Source organism: Phodopus roborovskii, unplaced genomic scaffold (genome assembly GCF_943737965.1).
Source record: "Phodopus roborovskii unplaced genomic scaffold, PHOROB, whole genome shotgun sequence".
NCBI classification, from domain to species: domain Eukaryota; kingdom Metazoa; phylum Chordata; class Mammalia; order Rodentia; family Cricetidae; genus Phodopus; species Phodopus roborovskii.
The window spans coordinates 1,436,875-1,459,919 of record NW_026126545.1 but is presented as its reverse complement, the minus strand read 5'-3'; positions in this window follow the sequence as shown (position 1 = coordinate 1,459,919).

Below are 23,045 nucleotides of genomic sequence, written 5' to 3'. Positions count from 1 at the left end.
TTATATTTATTATGAAAATGTGGCATCAATAAAACAGTTTCTGTCTCTCCCTGCTGAGTACAATTTAGGCTGTTTCACTGCATCATGAATTAATAACAGCACTGTCATTTCATTCATTTTGGTTATAAAAGCAGATATATAAGGAGACTTAAAATATGGCAATATGATGTAAAAAGCTAAGCATCATATTAACTCATAAACTAAAATTTCTGCTGCTGAAGGGGATGTTTTGAAAGTCTTGTCACCCAATTTTCCATAAATATGATTAAATATTCTCTAGATTCATTTAGGTCAACTTAGTACTTATGCTTTTTAACTCTTATTCAATTATGTTTATGTTCATGAGTATTACAGTAAACACACTATTAAGGCATTTTTTGTTAGTCTTTCCTACCAAACTACATTAAAGACAGTACAAATTAAATCAAACTTCCCATGTGAACATATTCATAAAGATATTATTCATATAACCTGTGAGTTCAAACTGAGGGTTGATTTAGTATAGAGGGCACTGTCTTATGTGATATCAACAGTATAACTGATTTCTGACACAAAGGCCAAAAGGCTCATTATATAAATAAAGATTGGCCTGTGCCATCTGACTCTTAAGTAAGAGAAGAGCATGATGTGTGCTAAACGTAGTTTATTGCTCCTGGTCAGTTTCTGTAATTCAATAGATGTACAAGAAGTCTCACTTGAATGACAGTAGATGACAAGTTTGCTGTGAAAATATATGGTAGCAGTTACTTATAATCTTCCAAATGAGAAATAAGAACATTTTGTGAGGAGGAACATATCAAAATTCTAGGTATGATTGTATTTTTAATAGCTAATTTAATAGCTGTTCATGTTCATGTTTTATACCTTGAATTTGTTTTTTTTTTTTTCTTTTCTTTTAGGCAGGGAAAAGCTGAGAGTAATTTTTTATTAGGAAGAACAGAACCTGTCATAAGTAAACATAAATCTGTATTAAAGGAGTGATGGTTTGTTTAAAAAAAAAAAAAGCAAAGAAAAGTAAAAAGAACTTGAATTTCTTTTGTTGTTTTTTTGTTTTGTTGGCTTGTCTTGTCTTCAACTCTTGATATGACAAAAATTTCAGGAGACTCAGCCAAAGAATAGAGAAATACTAAAATTTCGGGGAAATTTCACACACATACACACACACACACACACACACACACACACACACACACACACACACACACACAAAACCTTTCACCACTATCCAGAACCTCATTTGACTGTAGATTTATATTTCTCTTTCCTGTGACCCAAGATTACAAATGAGAAAACCTAGAAACTAAAACTCAGAAAGGATAACTGATTTAAATAGGACAAAGTAATTGCCACATGTTTTCACTATACTTTCCCAGCAATGTTTAATCTAACACAGCAGTTACATGATGAAAAATACTTATTTTTGTGGAAAATAAATTTCTATCATAAAAATTTTTAACTTTTGAAAATGTAATATGTACCTTGCTGAATGTAGAGCTTCAAATTTATATGAATGTTTTATAAATCTCTAATATGAGTAAATGTATTGAATAACTCCCTGTCTATAATCATATCCATTGAACTTCATACAAATCCTGAAATTACATTATTCCTGAAAGTTTAAGTGATTTCACCAAGAAATTACTTTAAATATCCCAAATGGTAAAAATTTCATTCCAAACTATATTAATGAAAATATGTTATTCCATAACAATGTTTAATTTTTTATCTACATTTTAAAATGCACTTATATCTTTTGTTTTAGAGAAAGCTGTACTCTCAGTTAGGCAATGGTTTTATACATAAAGTATAAAGTATTCCCAGAGTTCACAAGATTAGAAAGTGCTGGTCCTGGCCTATGGAAGTGGCTTAACAGGTGCAGACACATGCTGCCAAAACTGGAAAACTGAGTTACATGCCTGTTATACACATTGTAGAAGAAGTAGGCCTACTCCTGTAAGTTGTCCTCTGACCTCCATACGTGTCATGGTGTACATGTGTGCACATACAAATGCACACACACAAAAAAATAAATACAATATAATAAAGGAAATGCATTTCTAAACCTCTGAAAAGCTAACTTTCTGTTCAGTTTTTAAGAGATGCTGAGCCTCCCATCTTTGTTTTGTAGTCTGTATTTCTTTCCCATATTTACTCAGCATAATCTTTTAACAAATAATTCAAATTATTCTGTATGTAGACATAGTAGATAAACAAATTTCTTAGAATATGATATGTATTTAAGTAGGAAAAATGTTGAAATTTATTTACATTCTATTATAATTTTTGATATAAAAGTATGTTACTTCACTTGAGAAGTTTTGGTAATGAGGATGTACATATGAAAGCTTATGAAAAAAGAATGGCAAATAATAACACACTGACGTTTTCAGTTTAATGTAATATTTATAAGCCTATTATATATTTGGTTCACAATCATGTTATAATTTTTAAAACTGTATTTATTTTGCATGAGAATGTGTGCCTCTATATGTGTGACCATGGGTGTGTCACTATGTTCAGGATCAAGTACAACTTGTAAGAGTCTGCTCTCTTCTAAAATCCCTTCCCTGTTTGGATGATTTAGTTCCTACTGTCAGTATCTTTTTGGCAGCTGGTTCTTGGTAGCCAGTATCTTTTTGCATAAGCCATCTTTCAGGTAAACTTCCTCATTTAAAGTTAATACTTTTACACAAAACTACATTATTTCTAATCAAGAATTTAATATATACATGAATATATATATACATTTGTTCTAGATGTTGAATTCAGAAACCACTATCTTCTAAAGTACTTCCCCACTGTAATTCATAGTAGTTAATTATCTTCAAGATAGATATAAAAATCAAAATTGAATCAAAAGGCAATTTTAAAGGGTTCAGGATACTGGCCATTAAAATCTAAGAGTGATGTTAAGTTTTAAGTAATGAAATGTGAAGAATTTTGTGGGTTTTTTTTTTTTTTTGATTTGGACTTTTTTATCTCTTTCAAGCAAGATAGATAGGCATGCCCACCGAGGTCCACAAAGATAAGCTGTCACTGCAGTGGGAGACTGCAGAGAGAAACACAGGATAATGGCAAAGAGACCTGAGATGCAAGTGTAAGAGAATAATCCAGGGGGAATTAGAATGCAAACAAGGGAGTTATTGTCATCATCTCCAGGATTTTTGAAGTCACAGAGAATAATAGCTATCACCTTGTGTGTGGTTTTAACAAAACCACGTGGGTTTAAGAGTGGATGGTACAAGAAGGAGAATGCAGTTATCTGGTGGTAAAAAAGATGATTTCCGTGTTTTGCAACTCACCACTGACAAGGAGTTAAAGCTGAATTTTATAGTCAACAGAATCAGGGTACTCTAAGCCATGCTGCTCCAGAACGCTTCTCATGGTGTTCTGTGCTTCCTTTTATTCCAGATAGCTCACAGTGAAACAATGATAAACATACAGAGGATTTTTCATCATGTTCACCAGATGATCTCAGGATAGATACGGTCTCATGGCTGATTGGGGGTTATTTGCACAGCGCCCCTGAGAATGCTGAAAACTGCATTGCTGAGAAAGGGGGAGGAAACATCTTGCTCATGGCATTCTGTGGGCAGACAGAGGCATTACTCCCAAGGGAGTAAACAAAACTTTAAGGCAACAGAGTTCATTGAGCAGGGTAGTGTAGGGAACTGTAATATGCAAGCTGCATCTCTGGTACTGCACAGCTCTTCTTGACATACTCTCCACATTATATTTTCTTATTTAGCCTTTAACAATTTTCTGCCAGTGACATTTCCTGTTCTCATAACTGACAAAATATATAACTGATGTCATAACATGGAAATTCCCTTGAACCAATGCATTCATCTCTATGAGGAGCATCTTGGAACTGATGTTTAACCAATTTTTATGCTTCTGAATTTGAACTACTAAATAGCAAGAGCCATGCCTTAAATATCATATTAAACAAGTATTATATAAAATAAGTATCAATGAACTACTAATTATCATCTTTAATTCTACATTAGAAAAACTATAAGTGTGATTTTAAGTATAAATGATAAGAGAAAAAATGTGCCTTCCTATTTTTAATTTAACTTTTATTTTTTGAATGGTCATATAAGAGAAGAAAATCAATTGATATGCAAAATATTCTAGACTGGAAGCTAGCAAAAAAGTTAGTTTTCACATTATTGTTTGCTAGAGATTCAACTTCCTATGCTCTGGTATTTGAAATCCACAGGGTCCACTCAGTATGGCCTGTATGTACTATCTATTGGAGCATGATTAACCACTTAGGGGTCACATATTTGAAGAAAAACGATGCTCTCTTCCCCAACAGATACTAATTATCAATACTTTCTCTGCTATGTGTGAGATCCCATGAGCCCCACTCCATCTAAATTAGGATTTTGATGGTCTTGATTTGTGTATGGGTTCATTCACAGATGCAATGAACTTATGTGGTTAAGGTGAGTCACATCCAGAAAATGGTGGTTTTATAAGACATTCACTACTTTTGTCTCTTACAATCTTTGTATTCACTCTTCTGCAATTATTCCTGAACATTTGTATTTGGGGGTTATAGATGTTCCATTTAGAGTAGAACATTTGAATGTATCTTATTCTTTACATTGACCAATTGGAAACTGCTATCTATTGCAAAAATGAGGTTTCTCTGATAGGGGTTGAGAACTTGGGGAGAATTATGTTTTTATGTCCATTTAGCAGAATAATAATTGTCCATTCTCCTCTTGGGCCTATGAGTCAGCCACAGGTTTGGGGCTAGTTAACTATATCAAAACTGAGTTCCATCTTGTACAATAGGCTTTACATCCCATCAGAAAGTAGTTGGTTACTCCCAAAACATTTTTGCCACTATTACATAATTTATTTTGATTTACTTTTTAAAATAAGTATGAATGCTTTCACTGCATGTATGCATGTGCATTCATGTGCCTTTCTGATACATATAGAGATCAGAAAGGAATATAAGATCCCCTGGAATTGTAATTGCAGACAATTTTGAGCCATCATACAAGTACTTGAAATTTAACCTGGGTCTTGCACAAAATCAATAAGTACTCCTTGCAACTAGAATTCTCCTCAAAGTAGGCAATTATATATACCAAATGTCGACAGTGGAATAGTTTGGAAATCCAAAATCAAGGCGGAGAAGTAAGATTTAGATTCTAGGAGAGCCTGTTTGGCATGCCAGAGGCCACTTCCCCACTGTTGGCAAAAGGCAGACAAAAATAAAGTTCTGGTGTTGTTTCTACTTATGAAAAGAACATTAGTCATGTAGGATCAAAAATAAAAAACCTCTATACATTCTAAACATCCATTTAATTTTTATCACATCCTTATAGGGCCTATCTCCAAGTGCATTCCTTTTTTGTTTGTTTGTTTGTTTGTTTGTTTGAATTTGGTACACATGAAGCGTTCAGGGACATAAAACACAAAAATGAACACAAAAGTAAAACACATCCAGAATAAGTAAATGCTAAGTTTTAATAATTATATTTTATCTTAAAACAATCACAATGAATACATCATTACTTTCAGCTCATGAAATTAATCTAAATAAAATTAAGGTAATTCTGTTGCTTTGTAATGGATCCCCACCACCATAATAAAAGTTTCTCTGTGAAAAATGAGACAGTCCTTGAAATAGGCTAAGGCTTGCCTCTGCTCCATATCTGTCTCCTTCATGATGATTTTGGCAACTTTTCCCTAAGGACTCCTTCCTGTATTGTAAACTTCAGCATCTCTTTAATCAGGGACAAGAAAAGGATCCACTTCCAGTCACTGAAGATGAGGTCAACTAAACTTTTTTCTGAAACTGAACTCATTTTAACTTGTAAAGCAAATTCACTCTAAGGTCCTCATTTGCCTTTGAGACTTATTAGTGCCTAATTAAAAGGAATTATTTCTATATTTTTCAAAAGCAAGTAACTGTTTTTTAGGTGGAAACTGTTTTTAGTCTCTAACTATAGTTTGGGCCATGTAAAGGCTCCATGGTGGGAAGTTTGAATAACCATCTTCACTTCCAAAATGATTATTTCATTCATTGTACTCAAAATGGTTGGACTTGTTTTCAAGGAGCCTTGAAAATTTGGTTGCATTTATTGCCTCTATATGCAGTAGCATTACAAGAATAATCCAATGTACAATGCGGTTCTGTCAATTTAGATTTTACTTATTTTTACATCAAAAATTAGGAAACTTTTAGTGGTATCTCTCATTCTGCTTTTTCTAGTAAAGGTAAAATTCAACTTTTTTTTTAATCTGCAATATAAGGTACATATTTTAGTTCACATATTTTAGTTCTTTGTATTTTTCCCATAGGTACAGAACAAGGCTTTGTCATGTAAACCTGTCTTTTTCTCATTTCTCTTTCGCATAAATAGATCATCTTCACAACTTCTACCTTTAAATCACACAATGTGAGCAACTCTGCATGTACATATATATTATCTACTTTTAAATCAGTTTAAAGACACTCTCTATTGTTCATATATGCATATAAACAAATGCACATGTGTATATATGCATAATGACAAAGTAGAAAAGATACAAACACAGACTATTGTTTGGATGAGAAATAAAATATGCTTTTCACTGTCACCTTGTTGACTTACAGCTATTTCATTGGATTGAATCAATTGATTATGAAGAGAAAAAAAGACTGGCAGTCAATAGGTGTAGAATTTTGCAAAGATTTAATTCAGCACATGATATATTCTAATTATTATATAGATGTGATAAGGTACATCCATTTTATGAATGTTCATGTGTATGCATAAGAAGTCACTGTACTTGGTAGAAAAGGTAAATACTTTAAAGATTCAACCTCTATCCACAAAACATTTCTCTGTGTAAAAGAGATAGAAGCATATTTAAAAGTGCAAATATTTCAAGCACAAAAAGAAAGAGTATATATGAAATCAGGGCAAAATCATGAGATATAATTATGGGGATATCACAGTAATAGGGCATATTTGTATTCAAAATGTCACATAAACTGTTAAACTGGGCATCCTGGATAATTTCTCTCTTTTGAGTTCCTAATATTGAAATATATATTCCATGTTTTTGCAACAAACAAATATGTTCTTCAAAACAAAACAGCATGGTAAATATCAAATCTAAATAGAAATTAAGCAATTTTATTGTTCTTGCCACATTTAGCAAGTATAAAGGCAGGGCATTCAGTTAAAGGAATATTTAAGATTAATATTTTAGTTTAATCCTATTCCAAATAGTATCAAGTATCAGTGACACTAATAATGATCCATTGTTTATCTGACATTGCAATTTATCAAAATGTCCTGTAGTTCACTAGCAACATTGTGGGGCATTATATTCAGATACATGGTCTTTGTTGTTCAGAAAAAAAAAAAAAAAACTGACTCTGTCCCCCCTGAATATGGGTCTCAGCTAGAAGGATTGAGCAGTATAAGGGACCTCAGACAGTGGAACCAGGATGTATGCCTGGTGCACGAAAGGACCTTGTGGACACATCCCCCATGGACAGACACTCCCTTTACCTAGAGACAGGAGAGAAGTCCTAGTCCCTACTTCAAATGACTTGACAGATTTACATGACCCCACCTGAATGGCATAGCCCTACATGTGGAATGGGGTTGGGGGAATGGGAGTGGTGGGTGGTCAGGGGAAAGAGAGGGTAAGAGGTAGGGAGGGAGGGATTGGGATATCACAGTAAAATAAAAAATAATAAAATAAAATAAAAAATATATTATGGATATTTCACAATATACTTTTATTTTTAAAAAACAAATAACAAACATTCTCATAGCTAAATTTGATCATCTATTAAACCTATGCTTCAAAGTGTGGCAAAGTGCTCATATTGTAGAGAATTTGTTCTTATGTGCTACACTCCAACTTACAGATGACTTCAGCATATAACTGAGTCAAGCAAACTATGCTCACATTATTGGGCAACCCGTGGACAGAGCATTGTGTTTTATCTTACAGAACTAAAATTCTATACCCATTAGAAACATTCTGCTCCTTCCCATCTCCACCCAAAATTAAAACACCTCATCTGCCTTTATTAATTTTACTTCTATACATACTTTACAGAATTAGCATAGTAGAGTTTTATTTTTTGCAGACTATTTAACTTGTTATATATGGCCCAATATCTTCAACTTTTGTCCATGCTCAGAATATCTTTTTAAAGGATTGAGTTTTATTCCACTGCATACCTGTATTGCCAGTTTTTTTTTTTAATCTGTTCATTTAATCTACTTTTCTACTTTTGATTACTGTGAATAATGCTGGTTAAGTATTGGTGCACAAATGGATCTTCAGAAGAATGCTTTGAAATCTTTAGAGTATTTTATTGATTTTGTAGGACTTGCAAGATGATAGAACGTTGACTGGGACAATAGACATTCATTTTCTGAACTATTAAAAAGCGTAGAAGTCCAAGTTCAAGGTGTTGAAAGGCTTGATTTCTTCTGAGGCTTCTCATCTTGACTTTAGTATGACTGTCTTCTCCATATCTATTTGAATGATCTGCCTTCTGAAATTTGTGTCCCCATTCCCCTTATTAAAAGTATATTAGTCAATGAGAATAATGCTTAACCTAATGACTTCATTTACACTTAATCACAACTTTAAAGCCACTATGAATGTGTTCACATTTTGACACATTAGGAATTAAAATTTCAGCATAATTAATATTTGGTGATACAATCAGCTTGTTGCAAGCACACACCCATGAGTAGAATTACTTTGTCAGGTGAAAAAGTTTATTAATTTTCATGGTTATTCTATTTCTTAGTCATCATGCAAGCCACAAGTTTGGCTATGGTATTCTCACACATAATTTTATTTAGCATTTGGGAAAATATTCAAACGGCTTCCAAAGAAGCTATGACATTTTTCACTTTCATCAACAATGCACAGAAGCTACCTTTCCTCCTCACTCTTATTATACGCTTTCCATTTGTTTACTAGACACTCTAATAAGTGTCAAGTTATAGATTATCCTAGTTTCTACTTAAATTTTCTTAAGAAATTTGATGGGTATTCTTGGTGCCAATTTGACTACAGTTGTAATTAAGTGAAACTCAAATGGCAGGGACATCTGTGAAGGATTTTTCTTAATTAAATCATTTGAAGTAGGAAGAACCACCTTTAATGTGGGAAGATCCATGTTCAATTTAAGTCACATCATCTGGTAGGAGCCTATATAAGGGACATGGAGTAAAGAAGCACTTCCTCTCTTCCTTCTCCCACTCTGCCTGGTAAATCATCCCTTCACTGGCATTGCAGCCTGCTTCTTCAGGAATCCTGCTTAGGCTGAAGAACAGCTCAGATACTCAGCCTCAAAGGCTGAACAACCATTGCAATTTCCATTGGGGGACTGCCATTGTTGGACTAGCAATGCCACAGCCTGTAATCCTCTGTAATAAATCCCCTTTATATCTTTAAATTCTATTTCTGTTACTTTAGAGAACTCCCACTAATACAAGAATCAACAATGTTGAAGTGCTTATTGGCCACCTATGTACCATATTTTCATAAATGTTCCATTGTCGTGATGTAACGAATGTTTATATATTTATATATTTTAGGTATCAATCCGTCATTAGCTATATTTGTACCCCATTCGCTGTTGTGGGATTCCTTGTTCAGCTTCCATGGCAGGGCGGGGGGCTTGGTCCTGCCTCAACTTAATGTGCCAGTCTTTGTTGACTCCTCATGGGAGGCCTTACCCTTTCTGAGACGTGGATGGGGGAGTGGCTTGGAAGGCAGGGAGGTGGGAGGAAATTTAGTTGTTATGTAGTAAAAGTATTTATAAAATAAAAATAAACAAATTCTTGTCTTTCACATTTGCATTAGCATTTTTGGTCTTAAACACTGTATCAGCATTCTTAGGTAGGAAAATTGTAGTAAATTTAATGCAAAAAAGAAAAGAGGAAATGATTAAGTACCTCGGAGTATTAGTGATTTTTACATTATTTGTGGGTTACTATAAAAATAAACATTTAGACACCCAGGCTTCAGTACTCAAGACAGAGTGAAAAGATCAAAGTGATACAGGGAAAGATATTCTTGAAGAGTTTTAATTAACAACAACAACAACAAAAATCCACTGAATTGAGAACAATGCTATTTTTAGCTTTAGCACACAATGCATGCCATTGTACTAAACATTCTTTCTGTTTAATTCAAGCTCATATTTACTAAGGGAAAATTTTTGTGAGCAACTCATTGAAGCTATTATTGCAAAAATATTAATTCACATAATTTACAGATGGTAAACCCGAATTTATCTATTAGGAATTACTACATTTGTGACATAGTTTAATCTTTACTTATCTATGAATTGAATTGCATGAGGCAGAATTTTCCAGGTTTAAAAAAACCTGTCTTCCCTGAAACATGGATGACACTTAAAGAACACTTCTAAAAGGAATACGACAGTGGTTTAACTTCGCCTCCTGCCTTCCTACATTTTAATCAATAGCTTGATCCTCCTTAACATATTAAGAGCTTATTAACTAAGAGAACATTTGGTTGAGGTTCAGAGCTAATGAATATATGACAGTGTTGTCCAGTTATAGTTTCCTTTATTTTACTTACATAATCATTATGACTGTTCTAAAATGCTTAAGTGCATGACCAAGGCAATAAGAAATTATATGTAGCACTGTTGCTGTTTAAATTGATTAAATGTTTAATCTTAAGAGTACTTTTACTTTTTTTTTTTTCTTTTTCTTTTTTTCTTAATTTGGTACTTTTTAAAATTATTTTTCTTATTATACACATTGATCCCAGTCCCCTTTCCCTCCCATCCTCCCATGTCCCCCAATACCCTCTCCCATTCCATTCCCCACCCACTCCACAGGGAGGGTGAGGCCTCCCAGGAAGGATCATCAAAATCTGTCAAGTCCTATGGAGTACGGCCTAGGCCCTACCTTCTCTCTCTAGGTTAAGGGAGTTTCCCTCCATGGGGAATGTATTCCCAAAGTCCTATCTTGCACCAGAGATGTTTCATGGTTCCACTGTTAGAAGTCTCATAGACTGCCCAGGACTTCTACCTGAGACCCACTCTCAGAGCGTCTGGGTTGGTCCAATACTGGTTTCTCAGATATTAGTTTGGGGTCCATGAACTCCTCCTTGTTCAGGTCACCTGCCTCTGTGGGTTTCTGTAGCCTTGTCTTGACCCCTTTGTTCATTTCTCCTTCCTCTCTGAAACTGGATTCTAGGAGTTGGGCTCAGTGTTAACATGTGTGTGTCTGCTTCTTCTTCCATCAGCCTCAATATGAAGGCTCTAGGATGGCACATAAGTTTATTATCAATACTTTTAGTTCTTTACCTGCATCACAAAATGTTTTTTTCTTAAAATTACATCTTACTTATTTTATGCTTGTATGTGAGTGTAACTGTGAGAGGGTAACATATGTGTGGACATGCATATGCTACACATGCATCCAGAGGTCAGATGACAATTTTCAGAAGTTGGTTATTTCTTTCCATCATGTAGACTTTAGGGTAAACTCAGATCCTCAGATTCAACAGCAAGTACCTTTAACCCACTTATGTATCTCATCATCCCAGAATACAAGTTTTAAAGACATTATATTACTATTTTATCAATTCACTAAGAGAATAGGTACCCAGTTTTAAAATAAAAATACTAAAACATATATGTTAGATTAATATCTATAGTGCTGTGATTCAGTGTAGCCTAGACTCCTTCTTAAACAGCTAAGTTATAGACTCTTGGATAAGGAGTTCATTGGAAATGCTGACACTACTTAACTTCCTATATGGTGCTCTGAACTCACAGCTATAATAATTAAGCAATTAGGCATGACAGAGAGTGTGAGTTTCCCGAGATAATCACACCTCTGGGGCACTGCAAGTCATGATCCTAAGATAAGTGTTTTGAATCTCCCAGGGGTGTGATTATCAGATGATAACCACACCCCCAAGGGAAGGCTTAAGACTCATAAAACAATCTCTACTATAAAGAAAAATGATTATGCTGCTGTATGCAGATGATGCGGCCATAGAGACTGTTATGTGTTTTCCACAATTAAGAACTGTGAAATGTACAGCATCCTAATAGTTCCAGCATTTATTCCAGGGACTGGGTTGTATCCTTACAATTATGGGAATATAGAGATAAGAAGATAAACATCTACTTTTCAAATTCAGAAAGAAAAAAATTTGAATCATAAGGCTTATACTGACAAACCTCTAACTAGATTTATTTCTGTGTGATAAAAATGTTCTTATTACACAAATTACTCATATGTATGCCTTGATATCACCCCAGAATACTATATTTGTATCTAAGCATCTCTTTGTCAACTCAGTGAGTCATTCTTCTATTTTCTTTTACTGTTTATTGAGCACACATAAAATAAGTATCCTTGTAGGTATTAAAAAACAAAACAAAAAACCTCATGATTCGTGTCTGGGTAATGGATGCAAAGACATAATTATAATACAACTATGCTAATGTAATTATGTTGGTGATTATAGTATGTTATCAATATGAAAAGAAGCTAGAAACACCAAATATCCACAAGAAGATTGAATCTTCAAAAATTCATCACACCTTAACAAAAAAAAAAATTATCAGAGACCTGGAATTTTAAAAGCACAAAATAAAAACATAGGCAAGATAGTTCAAAATAGGAACAGAAAAGTACTGATCTCTTAAATCTTGTAGCTCTAGAAATAATAGGGAAATTCAGTTACCATGCTATCACCATGAACAAAACTTAGGACCAAATGGATCAAAGACCTCAACAGAAATGCAGCTATCCAGCCACACTGAACCTCTTATAAGAGAAAGTAGGAGGTACCCTTGAACAAATTGGTACAGGAACTCACTTCCTGAACCTAACTTTAGTAGCACAGACACAGAGATCAACAATTAATAAATGAGACCTCCCTAAACTGAGAAACTACTGTTGGGCAAAGGACACAGTCAACAAGACAAAATCACAGTGTGCAGAATGGGAAAAAAGATACACACCAACCCTACATGGCTGATCTCCAAAATATATAAAGAACTGAATAAGCTAGTCAACAAAACACCAAAAAAATCCAATTAAAAAGTAGGATACAGAAATAAATGGCTGAAAGACACTTAAGAAAGTGTTCAACATCCTTAGCCATCACGGAAATGCAAATCAAAACAACTCTGAGATACCACCTTACACTGGCCAGAATGGCTAAAATCAAAAACAGCCATGAAAGTCTATACTGGAATGGATGTGGAGAAAGGAGAACACTCCTCCATTGCTGGTGAGAGTGTAAACTTCTACAGCCAATTTGTAAATCAATATGACAGTTTTTCAGGAAAATGGGAATCAGTCTACCTTAAGACACAGAAATTCAATTCTTGGGTATATACTTAAAGGATGTACACTCATACAAGAAGGAAATATGTTCATAGCAGCATTGTTTGTAATAGCCAGAACCTGGAAGCAACTTAGATGCCAATTAACCGAAGAATGGATGGATAAAATGTGGTACACTTGCACAATTGAGTATTACTTAGTGAAACAAAACAAAACAAACAAAAAACTAGACCTTGAAATTTACAGGAAAATGGATGGAACTAGAAGAAACCTTCCTGAATAAGGTAACCCAGTCACAGAAAGACAAGCATGGTATGTACTCATTTATTTATGGTTATTAGACAGAGTACAAAGGACTACCACCCTACAATCCCCACCACCAGAGAAATTGGAGAAAAGGAGGACTCTAAGAGAGAAATGCATGGTCTCCCAAAGAAGGAGAAAGGGACAAGAACTCCTGAGCAATTTGGGAGAGGGGCAAGGAGGGAGGGAAAAGAGATAGGAAAAAGAGGAGAGAAGAAGAGAGAGAAAAGAACAAGAGTGATCAGGAAGACTGAGTTCAGGAAGGAATAGAGGAGAGAAGAAAAGAGATACCTTAACAGGGGGAGCCAGTATATGTTTTAAGAGAAATGTGGCTGTAGGAAGTAGTTTTTCCTCCCTCTGCTTGGTCTTGTCCCATTGCCACGCCAGCCCCAATTAACACACTGAGACTCTGTATTTCATATAATGCTGTTGGCCAGGTACTAGTTTCTTATTGGCTAGCTCTATCTTAATTATTAACCCATTTCTGTTCATCTAATATTTCCATGTGGTCTTCTTACGGGGAATGGGGCAGGCATCTTGTCTCCCCAGTCTTTCCATCTTGACTCCTCCTTACTACTTCCTCTTTCCTCCTTCTGTCCTAGTCCCTCCTATCTTCCTTTATTCATTATCCAGTATGAGAAACATATATTCATAATGACATCTCCCATCATCTCCTCTTTTCTGTCTAAATAAAAAGAAGGGTTTTAACCTTAACATAGCAAAAAATATAACACAATAGTTATCAAGTAAGAATCACAGTTAATAATATTTAGTCCATTAACATTTAGCAAAATTAAAAGAAACTATTCTATCATCTATCATATATTTGTGAGTCTAAAGTAGTATATGTAACTTATCTTTAAGCTTAATTAAGGAAAACTATAACCATAACTATCTGTCTTCAACTCCTTCAAACCACAGAAGGATAGTATATAAACTCTAGAAATGTAAGAGACAACTCACTGCCTGGTAAGTCACCTGAAGTTTTTCTGTAACTTTCCATCTTCAGTTCATAGGCCATAGTGTGTCTGGCAGACTCTTATTCTTACCATATTCTATGTATGTATACTTTTCTTGTATTCAAGACATTTTGTATATTGATACAATTTGGGATATTTATCATGCTGCCCTTTATAGTTCTACCTCTTGTCTTGACATCTCTACTCTACCTCTATTTTATGTATGTATGTATGTGTACATAGTTAAATTGTTTAGGTATTTGTTCCTGCTTTACTCAGGGACATTTCAATCAGTTTTTTAGCTAAGTTCCTGAGTATTACAGATTATCTTCACTCATGTTTCCTGTACCTATGATATTAGTCAGGTATAGATGCTTAAACTTCAATCACTTTATATACATGAAGAACATGGCATTTAAATGTTTTAATATTAGTACTCCATTGACATGAGATACTGTTGCTCCTGACAGCACTGTGCACTTTCCCGAAAATATGTTGAACACTGTTGTTTCTCCTGCTGGAGTTCATTCTCACCTCAGCTAATGGCCTGTTGGGCAAAGAACTGCCCCATCCTTGACCACTGATTTGGACATGCAGTCCCATGTGCTTGCAGGAGACAAATATAGAAGACTGCTAGACCTTGCCAAGTCAGGGTAAGACAGCCATTCTATCTCCTTGCTGTTGTTGTAGTCTGTCAAGTTCTCTTGGCCTTAGCCAAAACTGGGTGTACCAGCGTTACTGAGACCTAGGGTGACTGTCCAGGTAGCTTGCTGTTTCTGTCCTTGCTGCATCTTTTGGAAGTTGCCCATCCACACTTCCTGTCTACCCTAGTATCATTATTTTCCTTCTCAGGTCTTGATGAGGTTTAAGATTAAACTATCACAACTATTATTCTCTCTTCCTAGTTAGATATAGTAGGTACTAGACTTACGTTTTCCCGCGTAGGACAACTCTATTATAAACTCCCTTATGCCTTTACCCTAGGACTAGATATGTAGGTCGTTTTGTTCTCAATTTTCCTTTTCTTAGAGCACACTTGTTATTCACTGTTTTGTATATTGTTTTGTATCAAGCCTAAGTCTTTTCTTTAGACTAAAAGGGGAACAGTAGTGGGATATTCACTTTGTCTCCTTCTGTGTCACTGACCATGCCCATTGGGAGTGGAGCCATGGGCAGGAGTGACCTGTGGAAGGAGGTCTGAGGAAGAGCCTGGGAACGCTCTCTTGCTGGCAGGTTGTGGAGAGGAGAGAATCCTGTGGAGCCTGCTGGTGTTAATCTGTCTAGGTAGTAAGTTATTTCTCCCTGAATAAACATCTATTCGGCCTGTTTGTTTATCCTGATCCTTATTTAACTGAAATATCTGGCACTAGGGAAATGTGCAGAGATCCACAAATATGACCCCAATTAAGAATTTAGACACTAGTGGAGAGGCTGCCTTTGCTGCCCTTCCCTCTAATGACATTGATGACTGCCTTACTTGTCATCCTACAGACTTCATCCAGTAGCTGATGAAAGCAGAAGCAGGAACCCACAGCTAAGCACTGAGCAATACTCCTGGAATCCAGTTGTAGAGAGAGAGCAGGGATGAGTTAAGACCATGCTGGAAAAGCCCATAGAAACAGGTGACCTGACCTAATGATAAGACAGGGATCCCAGACAGCTAGGAGCCAGCATTGGACTTAACCAATATGGGTGCCAGTTAGGAGGCCTGGGTACCCTATGGGATCTTTAACATTTGAACCAATAATTATCCCTAGTTCAAAAATGGACTTTGGGATACCATTCCATATGAAGGGATATTATTTCAGCCCAGATATTTGAAGGAGGGCCTAGGCCCTCCTCAAAATTAAGTGATAGACTTTGATATTCCCCCCATGGAAGGCCTCACTATCTTTGGAAAGTGGGTGGGGGGTGGGTTGGTTGGGATGGCTGAGGGGCATAGAAGGATGGGAGGGTTAGGGAATGGGGGGATTTATATGTAAAATAAGATTGCTTCTAAATAAAACTAACTCACTAAATAAATAATTCTGTTGTATCAAACAAAATCTACATTGAAGGGAAATTTATGGATAACAAGACAGGCTCATAAACCAATTTCTTTACAGTAGAAATGGGCACTAAGTCTCCATTTTCCATGTGGATAGGCCAGATGCTTGATGGCAGCTAGTTACATTTAACCAGTTCCATCATATATATGGAAGTAATAGTTTCTCCTCGTTGAAAAAGACATTTATTTTAGATGTGAATTTGCTTCTTTGTCCATAATGTTTCTTCACATACTACATTCATAGTATTACAAATTATCACAGTATACATTATATGTTATCATGGTAATATATATATATTAACTTCTTGACCTAGAATATTCATTACTCACTTGACTGGAAAAGTTCAGCAATAAGTTCCTGCTCATTAAGATTTCTAATATTAACATGTCATATACCATATACCTTAAGAACATAGCTTGATAACATGGTGGAATAGATTCAGGAAAACACATTTTTAGGAAAGTAAATTCGGGCAATATCTTGAAGAGTTGAAAGGATTCCCAGAAAGTCACATATGTTCTAAATCCATTTCCAAAATATATTATTTTCCCAAACTTGAATTTTTATATCTAGAAACCAAGGAGCATGAATCAGAATAGTTCACTTTCAATGGCCCTAGTGACCCATTAAAAATAGTGTGCTTTCCTCTTCCTACAACCTTATGCTCTGTTGACCTAGAAATTTAGTTACTGAAAAGTAATAGCTCTATTAGGAGATGCAAAAGTAAATTCACCCTACTAGAAATTAAAGTATTTTGAAATTTAGACACCTTCCTGCAACTGTATTTTCTTCTTCTTGCCTATAAGTCAGTATCCTAAGAATAGATGTACATAACTGATAGAGATCATTTATTCAAACCACCCAGTAAATATTGAACTACTACACTATAATCATGCAAAGAAGAGTATTTTTGGAATAAACAGAATTCCATAGTATATCACTCAGTATCACTTTTTATGTGATTAAGAATAATGGACAACGAAAATACTTCAACTCAGAAATGGAGATGGCTAAGATATTTCAGGAATAAAAACACACATGGGCCAATTTGCCAAATAAATAATTATGCTGAGGTACAGTTTGAAGACAAAGAGAGCATGTGATAGAAAATGCTATCTGTAAGTTTCAGGCATGATCATGTAACCTATTTCATTGCTTCCTTACATTGCTATGAACATACTTATTCATATTTATGTATATATACATATATGTGTTTGTGTTAAACAAATTAATTACTTTCCTTTCTTTAATGTTCTTTCATCATGTAATATGATGAGGTTGTGTTATAGTAATATATGAGTATCAACAGATTTCCCACATAGTTTTAATATTGTGGGATATGAGGAAAAGAGTATACATCATTTAAAAACTTTTCCTCTTTAAGATGAGCATATGAGGTAAGATTTATATCAAAACATAAAATTTTTAAAAAATTAAAAACATTTATCCTTTTTTGGAAAATGACTTCATACATTCAGCTTATGTACAGGATAAATGTATCATACCAATGCAATGATGGCCTTTCTCGTGTGTTTATTTGAGGAAAACTCTGCTTTTAGAAGACCTGTATGTATGTATAGATTCAAGAAGTCAACAGTGGCCTTTTTGTTTGATGTCAACTTGACTATATGAGGGAATGTTAAGATAATTAGTAAATCACAATTGTGATCATGTCTTCAAAGGATCTAAATAAAAAGCTGGGTATATGGGTGAAAACCCATAATGGGTTAGAGTTTTAATGTAGAATGAGATCGTGGCTCACTGCTCATGCTGTTCCTGTCCCAACTGGATGCATTTTCTACTGCTTTCACTTTTTCACCAGACTCAGGGTTTATCAGCTTTTAAGCAAAGTATGATACCAGTAGGTTTCTGAGAACTATTTAGACTTTGGCCTGAGACTAGAGATTTTATCATTTTGTTTGTTTCCATTTGGAAGCTTCAGACTTATTCATCTGAGCATTTCAGGATTCCCAAAATGCAAGCAGCTATTGAGGAAAGTATCAGTCTCTGTGAGCATACAATTCAGTCTTACAACAACAACAACAGACACAAACACACACACACACACACAAGCCTTGTGTAATATGAACCTATCTGTTCCATCTGCACAAGCAGCACATAGTTAATATTTTACAAATACTGACAATCTAATCACCAACTCCATTATAAATTCCTGAAAATAGGGGTTCTTACTTCCAAGAGCTCACTAAAACTATTATTAACAACTCATATATTGCACCTATCCTTTCTCATCTTGCTAACTTGGTTATTAAAGACTAGTATAATTGAAGTCTGTCTATACAGAATACTCCAAGCTCCCAGCATCAGTCAGTCAAAAAAGACTCAAATTGATGTATCATTAAATTGTGATTGTTAACCAATTATTTCATGCTAAACAGGTTGGTACTATGTTATGGTTTTGGTAATTTTCCTCAGTCTTTTAGTAACTCTGTAAATTGAATGGCATATTGGCTCAATGCTTAACTAAGTATGAGGTAGAACACAAAAATGCTATGTAGTTGTTGGATAAGTGTATAGCCCAATACCCAGTGCACACAGGAAGTACTAACTGGACTCAGTGAGTTGTTATAAAAATAAAGGGTTATGAAAAAGGGAAGGGGGTGTGATAGTCTGCAGGCAGTGGAAGAGACACATATAATCACAATATATTCTATACATGTGAGAAATTGCCAAAGTAAATGAACTTAATTTTTTTAAATGTTAGTTATCACCTTCATTATTATCAGTTGCCATAGATAATATCTCTGCAAAATATTAGTATGATCATTTCAGAGCATTTATTCAAAAGTTTACAAAATTGTAGAAAACAATATTTGACAATAACTAATATTAAATTTTAATGTAGAACTATGATCATTTAAATATATCATTTTACTTAAAATCAAATTGTAGTTCACAAGTACATTACCAGCTTCTCTTGTAGTTGTATAGAGAAATAAAATTTAAAACTATTAATTTTGAGAAAAGCACTAACTAAATATTAATTACATACTCTGTTTATTTTTTCTTTATATTAATATAGCTCAGAAAGTAAAATCCATATTATCAGCACTTATTCAACATTGATAAGCCAAAGAATGCCCCATGTGTATGGATTATACACAGGTTTTGTTAGTTCTTACAATACGAACTTGGTAACAATAGGAATCCATAATTTCAGTAAGATCATTAATCACACCTGCTTCTTTAACAACAAACTCAAGACCACAGGTTGTCATTGTTGAGTCAGTTTTCAAGTAAACATGAGGAAATAGCCAAGATATAAAGTAAGAAAAAGTCAGGGAAAAGCATAAATTGTTCAGGAAGTTTTTCTGCTTGTTTATTCAGGAAGAATAAGAAATCATAACTTCTGCTCCTAACATAAATAAATAAATTAATTAATTAATAAAAATTAATTTGCTTTGATGGCCTCCAAATCCTTAACCATAACTCAAGATTTTCATTTTCTTGCAGAAATTAAAGTCATCATCAAACACTAGATTAAACCATGAAAATCAAGCATATCTGCACTGTTGTCTTCTGATTCATCCGTATACATTACACAAAGCCTCTATCTTTCCAAGTGAGAGGGAAAGGTAAATTATAACACACATCACTGAAACTCTTACATCAGTTAGAATTAAATAATAGACATAAAAGTTATGTGGGAATTGTGAAACATGATATTCATTACCAGGAAATTTATGAGATAAATGAACAAAATGACCAAAGACAAATACAATAACAAACATCCTTATGAAGAAGAATAAGCAGAAAATATAAAAAAAACATACTTGTGAAACCAGTTCACAAGAAAAATTCCAATATATTGAAAATAAATTATATGTGTTATAAGACCAATGTGTTATTTTAAAGTAAAATATAGTTATTTGACAGAGAAAATGAACCTACAATAATTAATAAATACCATTTAAAGAAAAATTAAATCAGGCAATGATGAAATTTTAAATATTAGTACTATTTACATTAGGCATTGAGAATAAATAAATATATAATTATATATATAATTTTTTTTTTTTGCCCCTGACATCATGAGCTGATTAGTAATAATGGGTAAAGAGAAAACAGGGGGATTTAACTCCTGATACATATTCATGAATCCTTGCTACAACTGAATACACAGATTGAGGTGCCATGAACTGTCTCTACCAGGGGATGCTTAAGTTCTGCCAGTGACACGCTGGGCAGGAATGGAAGTGGTATCCATCGGTCCTTGTCTTCTAGGAATCATGGTCTTGCCCAATACTCTTTCTCACTAGCTGCACATAAATCCTGAAAGCTGCCACAGAAGATTAACAATGAGCCCTCTACCTAGTGTCACTTTGTCCTTTTCATTACATTCTGTGGTGGCAGGGATAATTCTACCTCAAAGTTTCTCACAAGCATGCTTCATGCTTTGGCTACCAGCAACTCCTTGAGATGTGGCTCTACTGTCAGAATGTAGAATACATCTGAAAACAGTGCCATATGCTTCTTTTCTTCCTGTAAATACATTTTCTCTCCTATGTTACCCTCTGAAACTTCCAAAGCAGAAAATGTAGGCTATAATAGAAGATAAATACATAGTGAAAAATTTTAACTTCTCTCTAAATATAAAACTAGAAGATCAAATTATAATGTATTTGATAATACTATTATTTCAACTTGTGAGCAATGAAAATGTTAATGAGATATTTTACATGTTTTATATTAGTTCTTTAATGTACCTTTGTATTTTATGTTTGTATTATAATTCCATTCAGTAGAACCACAGTTCACATTCCTGTCTACAGCTATTCATAGCCACTAGTTATTTTGTTGAAAATGCAATTGATAAACAACTAGAAACCCTGTTTACCCTAAGTAGATGCTAAAATCATTTGCTCTTTCCCATCAAGGTTACAATGTATGTAAATTTGGATAACTGAAATAACAATTTCCTAGAAAACAATACTAAATCACACCACTTAATTCAAATTTCATTTTTTAAGATAAATGTGTATTTCATATTCTTGTTTTATATCTCATTTTGTTTGATATCTACATTTAATACTATTGCATTAAAAAAAAGTTGCACAACTACAAGGCCAAGAAAGCTTTAGCAGAGAATTTACTTGATCTCTTTGTGGTTTTCTTTACAATATAGCCTCCAAAGCTCTTACTACTCCACTTATCAGCAAATGCCTCACAGTGCCGAACATCTACTGCTTGAAAAGTTGACTGCCTTATCTCAAAATGTGAGCACCTAAGCATTTTCTTGTATAGTTAACTGCATAAGCGTAATCATTCATCTAAATTCTACTTTATATAAGTAGCTGAGAACTAACTTTTCCTAAAGTTTGAGGATGAGAAACTGGAGACAACAAACTTAAAATTGTCATCCTAACTGGATGACTACAATTATGTCTCAAGTCAATAGGTTACAATGAAATTTAATGATTTGTTGGCTCTAAAGTAGTGACCATCTTCTTGTGCATAAGTTGCAGATGGTGGAATGAGGCAAAGATGTCAATTCAAAGATAGAGCTGTGGACTCTAAATGATTCTTAAAGTGACATATATTTGGCTTTTATTTCCCATCAAGCTTTTTTAAGGAAGATGAAATCTCTGCCCTCAATCATTTAACATGGGATTCTAATGGAATCATTTTGGAAAAGCAGAGTTGTTTCTTCAGGGACTATACCAATCTTTAAATACAATCTAGAGAACTCCATGTATTTCCTATGTGGGTCCGAATTTTACCTGCATTGTAAAAAAATGGGTGGGGGGCATTTCTATCACCAGTGCCTTTGCCTCTTTGTAAGGTTATTTAGTGGTCACTAACCAGTGGGAAAGAGTGTACACTTCAGCAGAAAGTGGGAGTCACCAAAACAAAGTAACATCATCAGAGCACAGTAGGATGGTCATCACATCAGGCAGTAATTATCAACCAATGTAAACCAAGTTCAAGATGAGGGAATGAAATGGCCATGGCTTGTTGGGTAGGTTGCTAGACACAATTAACATACTGCCAGAGACAAGTATGTTTTCACTGTGCTGTTTCAGTATACACTTCCAAATCCCAGGGGCATTCCTCCCAGTCCTTTCACAGTTGTAGTATGCTCTTAGTACTACTATTGATAGTCAATGCAGTATTATTTTCCATAATATATTTCTCCTTGGAACTCTTAAGCTAAAAGCTCCAGAGTTTATGAATAACGTAACTTAAAAATAATTGAAAAACATATATTTAATTGGGGGGGTTAGAGTGTTAAATTGTGATGGGTAACAACAGAAAAAAATGATTATTTTAACAAAGAAAATGTGAAATATAAAAGCAGCATTTGTCAGTTAAAAGCATAACAGTAAATAAAACAGAGAAGACACATTCCATAGCTCAACTCAGCTGGGAAA